Source organism: Pezoporus flaviventris, unplaced genomic scaffold (assembly GCF_033815535.1).
Source record: "Pezoporus flaviventris isolate CSIRO_AGI_PZ_B2104156 unplaced genomic scaffold, CSIRO_AGI_Pfla_v1 ptg000166l, whole genome shotgun sequence".
Classification (NCBI taxonomy): domain Eukaryota; kingdom Metazoa; phylum Chordata; class Aves; order Psittaciformes; family Psittacidae; genus Pezoporus; species Pezoporus flaviventris.
This window is the reverse complement of record NW_026892714.1, coordinates 309510-330460: the sequence shown is the minus strand read 5'-3', so window position 1 is coordinate 330460 and position 20951 is coordinate 309510. Positions and strand designations below refer to the sequence as shown.

General features: G+C 41.7%; 1 pseudogene; it reads right to left on the bottom strand.

Moving 5' to 3' along the window:
- Positions 1 to 348: 348 nt before the first annotated feature.
- Positions 349 to 15952, bottom strand: LOC133283351 (G1/S-specific cyclin-E1-like; annotated as a pseudogene).
- Between the last annotated feature and the right edge of the window lie 4999 nt (positions 15953 to 20951).

Genomic DNA, 20951 nt, shown 5'->3' with positions numbered 1-20951 from the left:
GGGACAGTGACTACAGATTATCCAAAGGACAAACAGGCACAGTAACTAATCTAAACTTCAAGTCCTTTTCCTAAACAGTTGGTCACATCAAGCATCATGTTCTGCAGCAGCATTTGGAGCACTCTTCAGTGTTCTTTTAAGTGGCTGGTGTACTTGATCCATTTCTTTAAAATACTTTAATATTCAATAAAAGTATTTCAAATAGAAATTTTCTTCTGTCATGAAAAAAGGTTTCCTTTCCAGATTCCGTAAAAGCTTATGAACTTCATTGGCAGCATTTCTGTAATGGATAAGGAGTTAGAACCAGCAGAACAGGCACTTCAGCAACATTGTCAACAGTTTCTAAAGTCATATTGGTTTCAGTCCAGAAGACTGTTTCTTACTACTTAGTGGTGATGTAAGGACACTAGTGGGGAAAGGTGAAGTCTTATTTTGCTCAGCCAATAGGGCTTTTTTTTTGCTTGAGCTTTGTCCTGAACGCACAGGAAAAGGAAAAAAAAAAAAAAATCTTTCCTTTGGTATATCTGTGCAACAGAGCAATTTAATTCAGTTTCATAAATTTGATAGATTGCCATTATGGATATTCACCTCTGTATCTAACCCCCCTATTAGCAACCAATAACTCATGTAGTACACAATAGTTAGTGAATACAAACTCCAAGTTTGTATTCAGCATTAACTTTTGGAATCTGATGGTCAGCAGTACTGCTGGTATCTACAAGAAAGCAAAATTCAGAAGAAACTGTACAGTAAGAACTTTTAGATTATTTAGAAGTTATTAAATAAAAGTTAAGGATAACTTAGATTAACTACAATTTGCTGGACAAGATTTTGATCCTCTGCAAGTTTCTCATGCTAAAACCCACTCTTGCTCAGCTTCTTCTTAACCACCACTGCCACATAAGTGTCCCACGAGATCAGTCTCAAGTGATCAGTCTTTATTTTCTTTTTTTCAGACAAGGTTGCATAACCTGTATTTTCTATAAAGAAAGGTATAACATACAGTATTTGAAGTATTCCAGAGGGTAGAAATAAGCTTCTGATTTCCAGGGTAATTATATGCTGTTTAAGATGAGAGAGTTAAGTCATAATCACCTTTTTACACTAAATACTAAACAAGTCAGTCCCAAGACAAGTCTCTGTCCCAAGGATTTTGTAACTGGAGTACAACTGTGTGCCTTTTATCATCTGAATACACTCAGTCTTCATCTGGTAATGCTTCACTTCAGTTTACTGTATGTTCTAACCAAACAAGAAACAAGACAAAGTTTTCACAGACAGATTTTGTCATTATGCACATGCATACCAGCAAATCCAAGCTGTTTATGTGCATCTGTATAGTGTCCAAGTCTTCAGGAGCTATACACCTGAAGTGTTTGAGTTTGGAGCTTCCTACTTCCCTTATAGCCATCGCAAATGGAACCATCCATTTCACACATTCCTCTATCTCACACCATTCATAACCTGGAAGACAAATGCATATGCTTATCTGCCCAACTGAAGACTTAACATTTGTAAACACATTAGACTTAACTTATAGATGTCAATACCTGAAACTTTCTGCATCAACTCAGATGAGGAGAATAGAAACAAAACAGAATCTGCAAGTACTCCATATGTATATTCCAAGCAGCCAACATCCAGCAAACAGAGATCCAAGAACTACAAGACAACATATGGTTAATAAGTCTATCACAAGAACACTTTCTTTCCAGGTGAAATAGCATTTGAAGGAAGAAGTCAATCTTACCTCTGCTATTTGTACAAATATTTGCTGTGGATATTGTGGTAGCAATACCTCATAAAGCTCATTTAAATATGCAACTTGCATGTAAATGTTCAGCCGTGATACAACTGTCACTGGATTTAAGTTCCAATTAAGAGCCTGAAAGAGTGAACATGCACAAGACTTCATTATTAATAAAGGTCTTAACTTAAACCATGCAATTTTGTTTACTCCAAATCAGAAGCTCTAATTCCAGTTGGTCAAGGCATCTTTGAAACACACAAATCTAATCCTCTCCTGTACCTCTTCCTGCTGATAGGGTGGGGAACAGCTAGTTTTGTTAATACGCACATACTGGTGGATGCTTTAAATCACTTGTTACCTAGAGAACAATTTTCTAATTAGAAAGAGAAATTGTGCCTCTTAGCAGCACATAAGATGAACTGAGGCTCTCTGCTTTTAGTCTGATTACGCTATATATTTTTAAAAATTAAAGCAGAAATAATTCCACTTTGAAATATTACCTTCATAATGATCAATTCCATACCGAGGATTTCATCTTCTGTACAAGCCCCATCTGTAACATAGCCAAACTGGTGCAACTTCGGTAGATAAATTTCCTGAAAGATATACACACACTCATGGTGTTCTCTGCCTTTAATAACCATGAATTTCTTGTTCAACCTTCCTGCTCATAGCTTTCACCTTTCACTTTCAATGGATCAGTACAACATGCATTATGTTTGACTACAGTATCACTGAGATGGCATCATAATTGACATAAAGATTTTATATCCTGAAGAAAAGTCCACTTACCCCTTGCCTGAGAAGAACAGATTGAAGAGTAATAGCTCTCTTAAAAGACAAACAGTAAGTACTTAAAAAGTGCTGTGTTTTAACAGTTCAATTTGTTCTAGTAAATAAGAATAGCTCAGACTCTCATCCAGTAGGCACTCCATTGACAACAGAATTCCAGCAGCTGGTCTCCGTATATACAGCCAGCCAAAAAACTCATTTAGCAATTGCAACTAAAAAAATTCAGATTTGTTTTAACATTGAAAAGACTATCCTTTTAAAATTAAAGATATACCGTGATGATAGCTAGTCTTAATTTTAGACACTTAATAGAAGAATTACAACCAAAAAAAAAAGTCTCCCAGTGGAAACATCATAGCAACAAGCTCCATAAAGCCTGCCAAAACCCATCTAGCATACAAGTGTGCTGTCTGTCCATTCACATTTTTATGCTTAGGTAAAGCTGGAGATGCTTACCTCGAGCTTTGGTGTTATAAATAAAGAGGAGATACCAATAAGCTGCAATAGTGTTTTTAAAATATTCTGTTGTGTTACCATAAACCGATCAAATAAATCTTGTGCTAAATAAAAAGTTTCTCTATGAAGCTTGTAGACTTCACAAACCTGGAGAGACAGGGATTACAAAGGCCAAAAACAGTGTTAAGAGTCAAAACCAGATGCTACAGATGCATTAAAAATACTAACAAAACCAAGAGCTAGACATAAAATTCATATTGGCTTTCTGATTCACTGCTATTGTGGAGGAATATGTTAACTAGGAGCATGGCCTAAACAGTTTTCTTTGACACAGGATGACTGACACTGCAGTAACTCCCCCCCAAGACAAAAACAAACAAACACATACAAACACACACACAAAAATCACAAAAGGAGTGAAAATCCCTTTAGGAAATGCAAGCACATATTCTAGCAATGTCAAAACATCAGTTCCTCATTTTTGCAAAGCTGCATCATTCCAACACATCAAAAGAGAAAATTCTCACAAATACTTCAGAATTAAGAACAGAGACTATGCTTCCAATTCATCTGAACAGCAAAAGACACTCACATACAGACAGAAGACTTGTAGTACATTCTACATGGCCAATAACAGACAGAGAGGTTGTATGATGCACCTGATCTCCAAACCACCACATACCTTCCATCTTACAAGGACTATCATAATCACTTCTGCAGCTTTTATCTGCAGTGTGACCTTAAAAAGCTTACATCACTTTAGGGACAAATTTATTGTTATTCACTATCAATGAGTAACAGCAAATATTGTCAGTTTGTACACTAACAACTCAATCTGTTATACATTCTTTTTTTAAAGTTTGGTGCCATTCACTGACAAACTTTAAGATGAAGATGAGTGTCTAGTGTTAAATGGGTTATGCAAAGATCTTTAAGTGTACTCATGACAGCTATTAGTACACTTCAACAAAAGCACTCTTGAAATACTTACAAGCATGGAAAAGCTTACCTCCATTAGCCAGTCTAGAAGAGTTGTTTTCATTTTAGGTTGCAGGATAAGGTGCCTTTGCATATAAAGTGTATCCCTCACATGTCTCCTCTTTGTTTATCATGTTTTTTCATATGTCATCTCTGTTTGCCCAGCTAAGACAGATCAATATGTTTAGTCTCAAATAATAAAAAAAGAAAAATAGACAAGCAGCAGCAAAACAGCACTTACCCTAGAACTGGTAATAGTGAAGCTCTAGTTGGAACAACACTTAGATATATAAAGTGAGAGTAATCAACACCAACTGGATCATCATCTTTATCCAGAGCAGGAATCAATATATGGGCATTTCTGAGAACACTGTTCCAGGATGGCTGTTAAATGAAACACAAGATTTTACACTATGCCACAGTTTTATGCGGCATATTGTCATGCACTGATACATCAAACATTCATTTTAACAGATCTTTTGGACATCCTTTGATCATATAAGCAAGACACAAAATGGAGCAGGTAGTGACAATTGAGGTTATTGGTTACAGACCAGGCAGAGGCTTCAGTGAAGCAGCCACACTTAAGAATACAAGCTGCTGAGACACCCATGCATCTCAGCATGAGCTGGGAGCCCCCAGAACAAGCTTCCAGAGTCAGGGCAAGGAGGGCAGCAGGAAAGCAGAGGAAAAGGTTGCCTTCAACTCCATTGAAACAGCGAGGTCAGAGGATTTCCAGCATGGAAATTGAAGGGAAAGGAACAGGAGGGGGACAGGCCTGTTTGTCTCACCCTAAAAAGCAGCAGCTTGTAACAAAGACATCAATATCAGGCTACTAGACTTCAGCCTTAGTTTGCCCATCAGAAAGACCTATAACTCTTAGCCATTTTTCACTCACAGGATGCATCAGTTTGAAGTATAGGGTTTGGTGTGGGGTTTTTGGGGGGTCACCCCCCCTCCCCCTTCCATCAGAAGGGGATTCCAGTATTAATAGGAAAGAGAAGAGCAACACGCATTAAGTTGCTCCCATTCTTTCTGGATAGCATTGGAGCTTCTACTACTTTTAATTTCCTAAAGTGTCTGAATATTGTCCTACTCCAGATTAGGTCCAAGTCAACCTGGATAGTTTACATTCTTCATCTGCTTGTCTGAAGACTTGTAAGCTGTTTTCTGAGGGAAATTTTTTTTATTTTTAAATTGGATCTTCCAAAGATAACCTAGACTAGTTAAAGAAACCTTTTGGAGGATATTTTCAAACCTGTTAGGTGGAACATTCTGACAACAGTAAGACCAGATTCTGGAAAAGTGTCTCATGAGAAGTCAAACCTATTCCCTGAGAGTTTAATCCATCTTCTTTTCACCTGAAAGTATTAGTTAGCTTCATATACAGAAACTAACTCCTGTATTTAATTCTCCACTCTAGATGAAGTTGGCCATATAATTTGTATCATAATTGCATGGATGACTCCACTCTAGTTAAGATGAATTTTGTTTTACATGGAGCCTTGGAAATGTATCCATCCACAGAAAGCAGCCAGAATTAGTATGAGAATTGCTAGCAGAATTACAGCAGTGCAGTGCATTACATCAGTGGTTTTAGTGTCCTCTAAAACCAAACACAGAATTTATGCAATATTCTGCTGTCACAAACCTGATGATACAGCCACCCTTGCATCATATAAAGGGTAACTGCATCCTAATTAAGAACTCAGACCTTATGTTCAACAGAAACAAACTAATGAATTGACTATGAAGATGCCATAAAGTGAGATGTGACTATGATATTTTGCCTTGCGTATAAACTAGTGTCAGTAAACAACTTATTTAATATAGAAGTCATGTGGCATAGGCTGCAGTGGATTTATAGCTACTTGAATTTTAGAATTGCTGTGCCTCAACAGAATAACTGTCTCACTGGCTATCATACAAGCCTGCTATACCGCTGCTGGAACCATAAACTTGTTCTTATTAGAGGCCCATGGCAAGAGCTGCTGCACATCTGTAACAATCTGCCTACTTTATCACCACAAAAACACCTTCTCTGTGTAGGGATGGATACACAGGTACCCATTTTATTTATTGTTTACAGAATCAAAGGGACAAATCCCACCAGCATTCTAAGCTTAACTTGAAAAACTTCTAAGTAAATATTTTGGATGCCTACTGCCCATATTATCTAAATTTTAATTTATATATCATTCCCAAAGTCATACTGAATGGCTACCAGGCCAGGAACACAAACAGGTACACAAAAATTAAAGCCTATCTACTTTCAAAGTTGAAGGTCAATGAACAGAAAACATTTCAAGTTTCCTTCCACTGTCTTTATGAAAGAAGTTAAAACTGAGTTCCTGTTGAAGATTTTTTAAACAACACATTATTATTAGGCAATAAACATGCACAGGAAACCCTTGCTCAGATCAAACAGAATGAATTTTTTGGTGAAGGAGAAAGCAGTGGTGAAGGACAGGCAGCTCTTCCTTGTCAGAAGTGAGAAATTAGTTTCATATAGCACACAAGAGAAAGACAGAAGGGAAAAAGAGATCCCCTCAAATGCTCTCCATTTGAGCCCTGATTAATATGTTGACTGATAACTAGTATATGCACTTGCAACAAGTGGAAGACATTCCAAACAATGATGCCCATCTGTTATGGTAGCACTTTAGCATTAGAACTTCCATCTGCCACTTCTGGTTAGATGTGCCACATTATGAATAACTGTGTACCAAATGAGCATGGTCTGTGCTCCCTGAACATGACTTTTGCAGCTTAAGTATCACCCTGCATGTGCATTAACAGGTATAAGTCCTAGTGCCAGTGACTGAATGAACAGGTGTGTACATGCAGGAGGAAAAAAAAAAAAAAAAAGGAGTGGGATAAACTTATTTCAGAAGCCAGGCTATTCTGGTTTACTTAGACTGGGCATCTAGATGGAGAAAAGCAACATGCTTTCAACCAACACAGCATCCAATATAGATACCAATACCACCTCAGTTATGAGGAACATAAAAAGGGCACCAAGGGAACTAGAGGACACTACTAAAGCTAGTTTTTACTAACTCAGATCATTCTAGATGTCTTATGGAGAAAACTGGTGACAGTCACTACCAACCTCTACTGCAGGCCTGATTTCTACAGGTGACTTGACAGAAATTATCCCTTTGCTCTACGGGGAAATGAAGCCCATTTTACTACCCCATTAAGCATCTACTAAAACCTCTAAAGTTATAATCAGGAAACTCTTACTTTCTGTCAGTCTGATAATAACCCTTGTCAATGTGAATGGAGCTGACAGTGGAAGGTATCCTGGGTATCCTTTCTTTCCCAGGTGGTACATAAAACTTGTCTGTGAAGAGAACCACCTCAAGATATGATTCTGTTCATCTGCTTAAAGGTCTCATGCTTTGGCCTGCAAGGTACAGCACATAAGCACTGACTATACTCCCACAACTCTCCAGAGGTCAGCACAGAATCCCTCCATGTCAGCCTAAAGGCACATGAAGACTTTTGCAAGGTGCACCCTTGCAATCCCAGGACAGCTGATTATACTGAAGTATTAACATAATGCTTTAAACCAACAGTCCTCATCTCTTGCAAAGACTCCAAAGCAAATGGTATGGACTGAAGTGGTTTGCACACTTCATCAGCCAGGGTTAATAGTGTGTCCCCCCCCCCCGCCCATTGCTATACAGCATGAGTAACTGTCCTACCATATTAGCAATAAGAATGAAGCACTGCAAAATAACAATAGGGTTGTGATAAACACATAAATGTATTGGCTTTCACATATCATAGGTGTTGCTATGTGGATATAACTGTATGAGTTTGCAAAGCTCGCTAAAGACACAAGATTAGACAACAAGTTGAAAATGGCCATAACTCTTGAGCGAAATGGAGTCACATAGCAAAAGAATTTGTAAAGGTAAAAGAAAAGGGGGGGGGGGGGGGCTTGATATGAGGAAAGCTAGTGCCTGGAAAACATAGGGTTAAAGTACTTTTAGCTTAACTTAGGTTGAAGATAAAGAATGTTTGTGTTGTAAGTCCTGGTGAGATAACAGGATTTAGTGACCCCACTAAACATGAGTGAATTACTTTACACCATCCTTCTACTTATCAGTTAGTTTAGAGACAGAGCCTCCCAAACATCTGCTAGCTTGGGATACTCCTTGTCTGCCCGTTCTGTTTTGCTTGCAATAAATTTTGTGCGAAGGTCACACTGTTCTAAATCTTTGCCAGCTATCAGAAAAATTACAGATATGGCTGGTTTCAGCTAGTTTTGTGATTACTGGGGCATCCAACTGTGCCAAAGGTGAAAAGTACAACATGAAGAAGACTGCTTACTTCATCTTGAAGACCCCTGCCCACATGAGGAAGACTGCTTACTTCATCCTCAAGAACCCTGCCCACAATCACCACAGAGCAGTGTGCAGACGCCAAGAGGAGGAGATTTATAAGTTCCTGGAGCTAGTTATAATATTCCCCGCCTATACACAGGAATTATGAATATGTATATGGCTAATGCAATAGTGAAAGCATATAAACGTGTAACAAATGCTAATCATTGCGCCTCTGGCTACGGTCACACGCCCAGCGCTGTTGCTTTTGCTTTATTGACTTTGTCCCTCAATAAAACACTGTTATCTCGATTAGAGGAGTAAGCTCCTTTTCACAGGGTTAAGCAAGATTATAGATGATCTAATGCCAAATTAGTTACCTGTTTTTCACACTGCTTTTCTTTCTAGTCAGCTCCATATTGGCAACTTCATCAGGATCCTGCAAGAACCACAAAAAGCAATATATAGTTCCAGGAACACAAGCCACAGGACAAGTGGCCATTAGTCACTGCACCATGTGCCCAGTCTCTCAGAGTTACAGCCCTACATCAGACCCTGAACCACCTCACACCCGGACCACCACATGGCCCCCAGACACCCAACAAAAGGAGATGAGGGCCTGGAGGCCAAGCCCGGTGGCAGGGCAGGCGCCAGCATGCGGGCACCAAGATGGGTGGCTGGGCCACACCAGGCCTGCACTCATCATGGCCACATCAGGTTTCGTCTTGCAGGCTTGCACGGCACACTCCGTACCCCCGTCCTCCTTGTCTGGCGCTTTCTCCTCCACGCAGTTGCTGCCAAGAGAGAAGAAGCTGAAGGAACCACGGCCACGGGGAACCTCCTCGGGGTACCTGCAGAGACCTTGGCCTACAGGGCCCTGCGCACAGTGGGGCTGGCAGACTTATCTCTCCCGGCACATGATGCCTGTAATGTGTGGGGTTTGTTCATCAAGAAGTTTGGGGGGAGGGAGGCTCTCTGTGGCTGTCGTTATGTGAAACAATACTCCTTTCTGACTCTGTAACTGTTGTACTCTGTAAGTAATGGGGGGGAGGTCAGTTGTCAATACAACTTGCACAGGATTGTGAGAGAGAAAAGGGGGGCTGGGTGGCTCAAAGTGGTGTCTTGTTGCAACTTGAGGGGAGGGGGCTGCAACGGTGAGGAGGCTGGCAGTGGACGCTTCTCGAAGCCTCTGGGAGCTTCTCGAAACTTCCCGAAACTTCTCGGTAATGAGACCCCTGCAACAAAGGGAACCAATGGGGAAGAGTCATGTCAACATCCGAGTGAGGAGGGGCGACAGGATTGGCTGGGGCCTTGAACCGAAAAAGATAAAGGACCACCTCCCAGGGACCACGTGTGTGCGTCTTGGGCGGAGCGGAGGACTCCCCGGCACACCCAGCGCTGTTTTATCTGCTATCGCTTACTCAGTTTAATAAAATTTATACTTTAAACCAAAATTGGCTACAATATTGATAACAAATTGGTGCCGTGACTTGGATGGAGAAATTCTGACGGGACTCACATTCTAGGGGGGGCGCCCCACTCTCAGGAGTGGCCCCCTGTTTGTGGTTCATTCTGCCAGCTTCTCCACTAACAAACCCAAAATTCGATAGCAGATAAAAGATGAAGCCGGCAACCCCTTAATTTTGTGCACAAAGCCCGAACGAAGAGAACAGAAACTAGGACGTGAGTATATTGCGAAACTGAGATCCGTTCGGTTGGGGGTGGGATCCCGGTGTGTGCATGAGTGAGACGTCCAAGTGCGGACGAAGCAAGTGTGGACCTCTTAGTAGTGCGGTTCCCATCTCCCGCGAGGGACTGGGCCACGAGGAGAGGGCATACGAAAGACTGAGTGAAACAAGGCACACCGGAAGATGGGACAGAAAGAGAGTAAGGGTTCTGATCCCATGGGAGGTTCTAAGGAGAGTTTAAAGTTACCTCAGATACCTCCAGATAGTCCTTCAGGATTAATGATTAAGTATTGGAATGATTATCCCTCTAGAAAAGGGAAAGACAGGGCAAAATTGATACATTATTGTATGGAAGTATGGGGGGGTAAACAGATTAGGACTGATCACCTATATTGGCCAGTATATGGGTCTTTTGAAAATTGGATATGTCAGGCCCTGAATATCTATGTCAATTCGAAAGAGACTTTTGATTTGGAAGAAAGTTAATATGCCCAATTGTGGATAGGATCACTAGATAGGATATGCCCAATTGTGGATAGGATCACTAGATAGGATCACTAGAGCCAATCTATACCCCTTAAAAGAAAAAGGGGGACGAAAAAAGACTAGGCCAGAGGAGGAGGTTCCCATGTTGTCCCCACCATATATACCTCCTCCTCCTCTACCTCAGCCTTCGCCCCCACCCGAGACTCCCTCTAACATTCCAAGTCCTCCGTGTGAGGACCCAGAGGCACCCCCCGATACTTTTGAGACCGAGGGACCGGTCACACGAAGTAAAAGCAAGAAACAAACTGAAGCCCCCCTATACCCTTTAAGGGAAATATCAATGGGAGGGGCACACCCAGAAATGGGATATGTTTCTGTACCCTTGAATGCAGCAGATGCTAGGGAATTTAAGAAAGAAATGGGGACTTTGCTGGAAGATCCCTTGGGGGTTGCAGAGAGAGTGGATCAATTCCTAGGGCCTAATATATATACTTGGGAGGAGTTGCAGGCGATACTGGGGATTTTGTTTACAGCCGAGGAGAGGGATATGATCAGGAGAGCCAGTATGAGAATATGGGACCAACAACACCAACAGGGTCCCGCAGCTGATATAAAATGGCCTCTACAGAGACTTAATTGGAATAACCAAAATGAAATACACAGGGGTCATATGCAAGATCTGAGGACTATAATAATCCAAGGTATAAGAGACTCGGTCCCCAGAGGCCAGAATATCAATAAGGCTTTTAGCGAACATCAGAAAAAGGATGAAACTCCCACAGAATGGCTGGAGCGTTTGCGAAACAATTTCCAGCTATATTCAGGAGTAGACCCCGACATGCCGGTTGGGCAAGCATTAATTAAGGCCCAATTTGTAGCTAGTTCATGGATCGACATTAGGAAAAAATTGGAAAAGTTAGATGATTGGCAGTTTGATTAGAAAAGATCTTAAGAACATTGAAGCAACTGGGTGAGCAGTGACACTTGCAAAGGATATTGCTAATGATTTACTGTGAACAAAATTTATGGCTGTAAATGGACTGTAAAGTTCCTTACCTCTGTTTTCATTGGCACACAGCTGCCAGCATTTCTGTTTTGGTGTATTCAGTACCTGCTTGTATGCTCTTCTGTCCAAGCAGACTCTTTCAGGATTAAACTATACACACAGACGCAAATGCTCACAGCAGTGTTGTATCTTATGCTGATCGCTACCCTTCTGCATGATCTTGTTATTCAAAGGTTTCTGTTGATCTCCTGTAGCATTAGGAAGACTTTTTCCTCCCAGTCCAAAGATAACTCTAAACTGAACAGGAATGTTAAATAAAAGGGGCTGTTGTCTTCTACTGATCAGAAAGTCTTAGTTCCTGTCTGATCACATGTTTAAAATTTGATTGTGCATGGTTTTGGAGTAAGCAGCCTTTCAGATAAATTTAGCAGAAAGCAGTAGATCAGATTTTCCTACTGGGATCACCTGAAGATAATCCTCACAGGCTCTGTGATCCATGTTGTATCATTGAAGAAGCTTGGGACAGTTTGATGTGTCTTATTCTAGTGACAGTAATGCTTAATTCAATTTAAATTTGCAAGGTGGCTGTTGCAGCAGACAATCTGATGACCCCTTCTGATCTGAAATGTAATGAAAACTGCAGCAAATTTTTTAAATGTCCTTGTGGGAAAGATGATGGAGAGGAAAGCAAACAACATGGGTAGGTGAATGTTCATGGGAATAGCTTGTCATCTTTTAATCCACTCAGTTGTTTGAGAGCTACATGTTTGGTATATTATAAGGGCATGCTCTAATCCACAAGAAGATATGTATCGTTGGTTTTGTTTGTAGGAGGAAAAGAAACAGAGCAGAAAAATAATGTAACAGTGAGAAAGGGGCAAGTTTGTCAGGCAAAGGAAAAAAGCAAGAAAAACAGGAGGAATAGAAGCAGAAGTTGGATAATAAGGGCAAGAGGTATGGGAGCCCACAACAGTCTGTTGGAGCCTTTCGACTTAGACCAGGCTTATTTAAAACAGAAAATAAAAAATACCTCCTTTTTGTCAAGAATCACATTTACCCCCACTGCAAACTTTCCTAATTACTTCTTGAGACTGCAGCTATGCTAAATTTGAATTATATTGCATATCATAAATAACTGTATTAGAAGAATGCCATCAATTAATGAGCCCTAGTTGGAAAATAAATGCATGGTTTTACTGTGTCTTTTTTTTGCTTCCATAAATACCTTAATGTGACCATTAATGCAGTCACAGCTGTTTTGCTGGCCTGATTCATTACAGTATCACAGTGACTCTGCTATTTGACAGAAAAAAAACCAACCCCATGTCCAAGGTGATAAGCAAAAGCAGCAATGAAACAGGAATGAATCTCATGAAGAGGATTCAGTCTCTAGTCTTCTAATTTCTAAAAGAACTGCAAATATATGACCTGTCTGTAGCAGGGAGAAGAGATGCTGAGTAAAAGAGGCATTATTAATAGGAAAGAATCAGTGACATCTACTTAAAGCAACTATTAATTTAACCCTTTATTTTTCACTTCCTATATCATAGCAGAATAAGCCATTTAAAATTCCCCTTCACCTGTGCCAAATTCAGTATTATGGTTTCCTGAGTTCAAGCTGTGTGTTCTATTGACAGATTTATTTCCTTTCACAGTTTTTATCTGAAATGGCCATAAAGTCATCTGTTATACTGCTAATAGGCCATGAAATTCCTTGTATGAAAAAAGTATAAAGAATAATTGAAGGCTTAGAGGACTCAGACTTATTCTGATGGTGTTCCTGAGCTAAGTTGTTCATATGTTTATTATTCTAATGTAATTACAGCTGTCCATTAGGTTATGTACATTTCCCACAAGTGAGTTTCAGTTTCGTCATTAAGGGAAAGCCCATACTCCAACTAGAGGAGAAAAGTATTTTTATGATTTAACACATTGCAATGAAAAGATGCAGGGAATTTGCAGGATGTGATAAACATGTTAAAAACTCTAAGATAGTTGACTCATCAAAAATGTGCCTTGGGTGAACTCAGGGCAAAGAGGGTGATGAACAGGCTTTGCTGTTTTCTGGATTATCAAGTTGACACTTGATGATCAGCTTTCTGGTTTCTAATGGGGTTACAGGCAGTACAAAGAACCAACATCCAGCCAATTGCATTTTTCAGCTAAAATTCAGCACTTAGGGAAAAGCAGAGAAATTTGGGGAAGAGAGGAAAAAAAAATGAAGGTAAAGAGCGTCTCAGTTATTGAAACCTAAACAATGGCATTGTCTGTGGTGGTGTTCCACTTATAGCTAGATGAATTTGCAGCAAAGAAAGGTGTATTTGAGTTGGTTATTCTTAAGGAAGAATTCCCTCTATTTATTTTAATTATACTTTTATGGCAGTAGACATCTCTTATTAGATTTGTGCATTCTTACATAAACTTAGAACATATCACTGATGGTAGTAACAAATGGAAGGCAGCCATTTGTTGGGGAGACATTCAGAAGCATGAAATTACCCCGAATATAAGGAACTGAAAGAGGATTTAGTTAATGCACCTGTCCTAAGTTTACCTGATCTAAAAAGACCTTTTTATTTGTTTGTAAACATAGATGAGGGTACCGGGTATGGGGTTTTGGTGCAGGATTGGGCCGGACAGAAAAAACCTATAGGATATCTATCAAAATTGTTAGATCCAGTCAGTAGAGGGTGGCCGACCTGCTTACAAGCCGTGGTGGCCACTGCGCTTCTGGTAGAAGAAGCCAGAAAAATCACATTCGGGGGGGAATTACAGGTATTATCACCCCACAACATTCGGGGAGTACTACAGCAGAAGGCTGACAAATGGATTACTGATACTAGGTTGCTCAAATACCAAGGAATTCTAGTTTCTTCTCCTAAATTGGAATTAGAAAGTACGAGCCTCCAAAACCCCGCTCAATTTTTATATGGGGAGCCGGCTCAAGAATTATCACATGATTGTATACGTAATATAGAGGAACAAGTAAAAATACGCCCAGATTTGGAGGAAGAAGAATTAATAGGAGGCGAAAAATTCTTTGTAGATGGTTCTTCAAGAGTGATAGAAGGGAAAAGGAAGTCAGGATATGCCATTATAGACAGGAAAAACTTTAGTGTTGTGCAATCAGGACCCCTGAACCCCAGTTGGTCTGCGCAGGCATGTGAGCTATATGCAGTATTACAGGCCTTAAAACTATTGAAGAATAGACGGGGCACGATATATACAGACTCTAGATATGCATATGGTGTATTACATACTTTTGGAAAAATTTGGGAGGAAAGAGGATTGATAAATTCTCAAGGAAAAGGCTTAATTCATGAAGAGCTAATAATTCAAATCCTCCAGGCCCTGAGAGAACCTGAAAGCATTGCGGTAGTCCGTATAAAAGGACACCAAAAAGGAACAACCTTTGAGATAAGAGGAAACAATTTAGCGGACATGGAGGCAAAACGGGCAGCTCTGGGGGTTGTAAAAATAATGCCAAACTCCTCAATGGAGTCTAAAAAATTAAACGATATGGGAGACAAGTTGTCCCAAAGACTTTAGCTCGCCAAATTATGGTGAGAATACATGAAAAAACACATTGGGGAACCCAAGCCCTTGTCGACCAATTTGCCCTGCAGTATATGTGTATAGGAATATATGATATAGCAAAGGAAATAGTAAGATCCTGTTTAACTTGTCAAAGGATAAACAAACAACATCAACAAAAAACAATTCCAGGAGGTCGTGAATTAGCTGTAAGACCCTTTTCACGAATACAGATTGATTTTACTGAAATGCCTAAGAGTGGTAACTACAAATACCTCTTAGTGATGGTAGATCATCTAACCCATTTTGTAGAGGCATTTCCCACCTCCTAGGCAACGACACGAACTGTGGTAAAAATTCTTTTAGAACTTATAATTCCAAGATATGGAATTGTTGAAGCCATAGACTCAGGCAAAGGCCCACATTTTACTTCAAAGGTAATTAGGGAAACAATGAATCAACTGGGCATAAAATGGGAGTATCACACCCCTTGGCATCCCCAAAGCTCAGGACGGGTGGAAAGAATGAACGGAGAAATCAAGAAACAATTAACTAAAATCATGATAGAAACAAAACTCTCCTGGGCTAAATGTCTACCACTAGCTTTGTTAAACATCAGAACACAACCCAGGTCCGATTTGGGAGTTTCTCCCTTTGAAATGTTATATGGTATGCCTTATAATATGGAAATGCCAGTTGAACATCCAATAATTGAAGACATAATGTTGAGACCATACCTAATTCATCTAACCAAACGAAGAGAGGGGTTACGTAAACGAGGTATGATATCTCAACGACCTCCGTTAAATATGCACATTCATTCTATAAAACCAGGGGATAAGGTACTAATTAAAACTTGGAAGGAATCCCCACTAATCCCTCATTGGGAAGGACCCTATCTTGTTTTACTCACCACAGAAACCGCCATCTGGACGGCAGAGAAGGGTTGGACTCATGCGAGCCATGTAAAAGGACCTATCAGAGACTTGGACCAGTCTTGGGAAGTTGTGAGCCCACCTGGAGATCTGAAAGTCACCCTCAAGAAGGTTTAAATGGACATAAAGGGGACTGGGATATGTAATAACAATAATAACATTTTGAGATTGGCATGAAATCGGTTGTCTGTAAGAGTGCCAAGAACGGTGGTAATCGAATACATTAAGTTATATATATAAATTGAATATATCAAAATATTACTCCAAAAGGAACCAGGTAAGGGAACTGTATAAACGGAGGCAAACACCAGAAATAGCACTCCCTCTCCTGAAGACTACCCCTGCTACCGAGAAGATGTTATCCCTCGTGGCTCGAAGCAACCGAGTCAACGAGCGAGGTAGAGAGGTAAAATACTGCGGAGAACTGACTCTTGTCATTAGAGCTATATGGGAGTACTGGAAGAACCGCCTCAATGCCCAAAGGGACTTGAAAGTCCCTTATAACAAGTATATCCAAGGTTCTAATTGGAGGGATAATATTGGTATAATTGATCCAAAACTATTAACAACAAAAAATTGGAGAAGATTTCACCCTTTTTGGCACATCCTAGACATACTGCTTATTCTATTTATAATATGTATACCACAAACATGGGCTAAGGGAATGAACTACCAACCCCACCAACCGTTTAAGTGGACCCTACTCCGATTTGAGGTCCAACAGGATATCACAACCCAAATAACACCGGGAGAACCAAGCTTTAATGCTACCCTATGTCAGCTTGTCCCGAGACCCCGATGCTGGGAATACCTGGGATTCTATATGTGCCCTAGTTCGAATCCTGGAAAGGGATATTGTAACTACCCTAATCAATATTACTATCAATATTACTGCAGTTATTGGGGTTGTGAGACTATAGCCCCTGGTTGGATACTGGGTAGTGGTATAGACAGGTACCTAAAGGTTCAGGGGGGTCCATATGGGTGCAGACCACCACAAGGGTGGGGAGGACGTGGAAACTGCAAATACCTCTTCTTAAATGTCACCAGCCCTGAAGACGTAGGATGGATAATTGGAAGAGTGTGGGGAGTGAGGTATACGGAACTAGGGACAGATAAGGGCGGTTTAATTCTCATAAAAAAGGAAGTGGTCCCAAATGATCCACTGCCAGTAGGCCCTAACCAGATATTAACTGATGATTTGGCTGAAGGAACAATGGATAGTACAACAAGAATTCCTAAAATAGACAATATAACGATAACTCCTGAAATGAAGATTACTTGAATCACCCAAACTCCTGATGAAACCCTTGGGAATAACCCAACCCCTAACGAAACCCCTGAAATTAATCCCCTTTGGAAGTTAATGCATGCTAGTTACTTGGTGTTGAACAAAACCAATCCAAATCTTACGGAACACTGTTGGTTGTGTTATGGGGTGAAACCACCCTTTTATGAGGCTGTTGGAGTAACTAAGAAACCTAAACGCCTAAATGGTACTAATCCGGCACAGTGTATGTGGGGCACAGAAAAACCAGGAATCACCTTAACCCAAGTGACAGGAAAAGGCCTGTGTATAGGAAAAATTCCAGAACACAAAAGAGGTTATGTGCCAATACTTCAGGAAGAGTGCTGTGTATACGCAGATCACACAGGGGTGGTACGGGATACTATGACCAAATTACGAGAAGGATTGGAAAAAAGACGAAAAGAACGAGAGGCACAACGCAGTTCGTATGAATCTTGGTTTAGTCAATCCTCCTGGCTTACAACCTGTCAACAATAGCAGGTCCCCTGATATTAATTATATTGGGATTAACATTTGGACCACGTATTTTTAATAAAATATTAGAAATTGCACGAGGTAGACTCGAAGCAGCTCACCTAATGCTGATAGGAACGAAATATGAACCTGTAGAACAAGAAAATTCATTGCTGTTAAGCCAAGATGTGTTACAACAATTTGATGAACAAAAATGATGAAAAGAAAAAGGGGGGAAATTGTAATTCTCCCAACTTTTGGTGACAACCGGAGGCTGGGCCGCTCTGTCCGTGAGCTGGAACAGGTCCGGCCTGTTCACGGTGGGAGGCGGGCTGCTGCTGGGGCCTGCCCACCCGCCCTGCTACCCGGCCCTGGTCTCCTTCCCTCCTTGCAGGGATGCAGCTGCTCAGGCTCTTTGGGACGGCTGAAGGCGATGGTCACTGCGATGGTGCCCGTGGAGCGCTGCCAGGTAAACGCAGGCTGGCCGGCAGGACCAGGGCGGCCGCCTTCGTCAGCAACACCCATCCACCCACCTGTGGCCCTGGAACAGGGACCACTCCCCCGGGCCCCTCATGAAGTGTCATGGGTTTGGGCATCTCCCCTTTCCGGCGGTAGAAGAGGCAGGAGACACTCCCGTGTGGGGACTTGGGCTGAGAGAACACAGGGGGAAGGGGGTGGGGGGGGGTGGGGGGGGTGGTTTGGTGAGCTCGCCAGTGCCGTGTTTGAAAGGTTAAGAAATTGCACAAAGGGACAGAGCAGATATTGGGTAGAGCTCTCGCAGGTCCTGAGAGGCATCAGGACTCTCGGACACAGGCAAGGTGTGTTCCACCCCGACCTCTTCATCCACCTTTCCAGGGGATCAGGCTGAGCAGAGCCTATTACAGCTGCTGCCTGGAACTCACCAAGCTCCATATTTTCTAGGAAGCAGGGTCCAGGAACGTCCATGAAACAAAACCTTATAGCCAAGTTGCCAGAGGGCTCTTCACAGTCCCCATTTCAGACTCTCAAGAACCCAACTTTAGGAGACCAGGTATCAGAAAAAGCTTTGGAGTTGATCTTAAGGAAAACTCACTGAACTCCAACAAAATCCATGTGTGTTCATTTCTGTGATGGAGCACTTGCTTGTACTGAAGAGTAGATATAATCAACTTGCAGATTAGAACTTAAGATAGCTTTTCCTAATTTCAAATTGACTGGCATTTAGCACAGGTATTCTGTTGCAGAATGGCTCCAAGAGCAAGGCCATGGATCCTTAGAGGCCTTGTGTGAGCAAAGCAAGGTGTAGGCCTCACAGGTAACCGGAAACCGGATGTGGGAGGAGAATGTGAAGGAAGCTGTGTAGAACTAACCAATACTGTTGTGACTAGTAGGCGTGGCTAAACACCATGCAGATATAAGCGAAGTGCGCCACAAATAAAGCAGAAGCTTGCTTATCACCCATATTGGGTTGGCGTGTCTTGCTTCTCCTCACCGCTGACAGTATTCCACAGACCTAAAGGTCAGTCGTGCCATAGGCTGTATTGCGTGGAGCATCACGAATGCAGGATAAACTATGATAAGTATAGTAACAACAAGCCAAGAGCAGACACGGTGCAATAAGAGATTGCACGACATAAGCAGGACATCCTTGTCTCTAAATTGGAGAGACATCAATTTGATAGGTCGACCACTCGGGGGATAAAGAACTGGCTGGATGGCCACACACAAAAAGATGCAGTCAACAGCTCAATGTCCAGTTGGAGGCCACTAACAAGTGCTGTCCCTCAGGGATCAGTGTTGGGACCGGTCTTGTTCAGCATCTTTGTCAGCAACATGGACAGGGGGATAGAGTGTGCCTTCAGCAAGTTTGCCAAAGACACCAAGCTGTGTGTTTTGGTTGATACGCTGGAGGGAAGGAATGCCATTCAGAGGGACCTCACGCTTGTGAGGTGGGCTGATGCCAACATTATGAAGTTTAACTAAGCCAAGTGCAAGGTCCTACAATTGGGTCAGGGCAATCCCAGGCACTGCTACAGGTTGGATGGAGAAAAAAATCGGAGCAGCCTTGCAGAGAAGGACTTTGGGGTGTTGGTTGATGAGAAAATGAACATGAGCCAGCAGTGTGCGCTGACAGCCCAGAAAGCCAACTGTATCCTGGGCTGCATCAAAAGAATCATGACCAGCAGGTCGAAGGAGGTGATCCTGCCCCTTTACTCTGCTCTTGTGAGACCTCACCTGGAGTATTGTGTGCAGTTCTGGTGTCCTCAACATAAAAAAGACATGGAACTGTTGGAACAAGTCCAGAGGAGGGCTACAAGTATGATCAGGGGGCTGGAGCACCTCCTGTATGAAGACAGGCTGAGAAAGTTGGAGCTGTTCATCCTGGAGAAGAGAAGGCTGTGTGGAGATGTCATAGCAGCCTTCTGGTATCTGAAGGGGGCCTATAGGGATGCTGAGGAGGGACTCTTCATTAGGGACTGTAGTGATAGGACAAGGGGTAACATGTTCAAACTTAAACCGGGGAAGTTTAGATTAGGTATAAGGAGGAAGTTCTTTACTATGAGGGTGGTGAGGCACTGGAATGGGTTGCCCAAGGAAGTTGTGAATGCTCCATCCCTGGCAGTGTTCAAGGCCAGGTTGGACAGAGCCTTGGATGACATGCTTTAGTGCGAGGTGTCCCTGTCCATGGCAGGGGGTTGGAACTTGATGATCTTAAGGTCCTTTCCAGCCCTATCTGTTCTATGATTCTACAGCAGGTATTTTCCAAGTTCGTGAATTGGATTTAGGACCTGAATGATTACAGGAAGGAGATGCCACTAAGGCACATTTCAGTGTGCTGATCCCTACAGTTAACCTGAAAGCTGTTACTGGATGTGGTTTTGGTTTGTGTGTGCCCTGAGGTAAGCAGAATTATTCTTGCAGGGGCACCAAGAAGTTGTCTTCTGTTGACCCAGATCAAGCTTGTCAAGAGACAGAAGTTTACAAGGATGCTGGATTTCTGAGTACCTTCTTCCTTTGGCAGCATTTACATAAAGCTGCTTCTGTATAGCCGATATTTTAAATTGAGTCTATAATTCATCAAGAGAGTATTAAACTACACAGTTTAGGAAGATGTTTAAATCCACATCTTTTGTTCCACAATGGGGGAGGGAGTGAGTGGTTGCATGGTTTTGAGTTACCAGCTTGGCTTAAACCACAACAATTACAAAACCTAAAATAAGTATCACAAGCACCTAAAACAATTGAAAAAG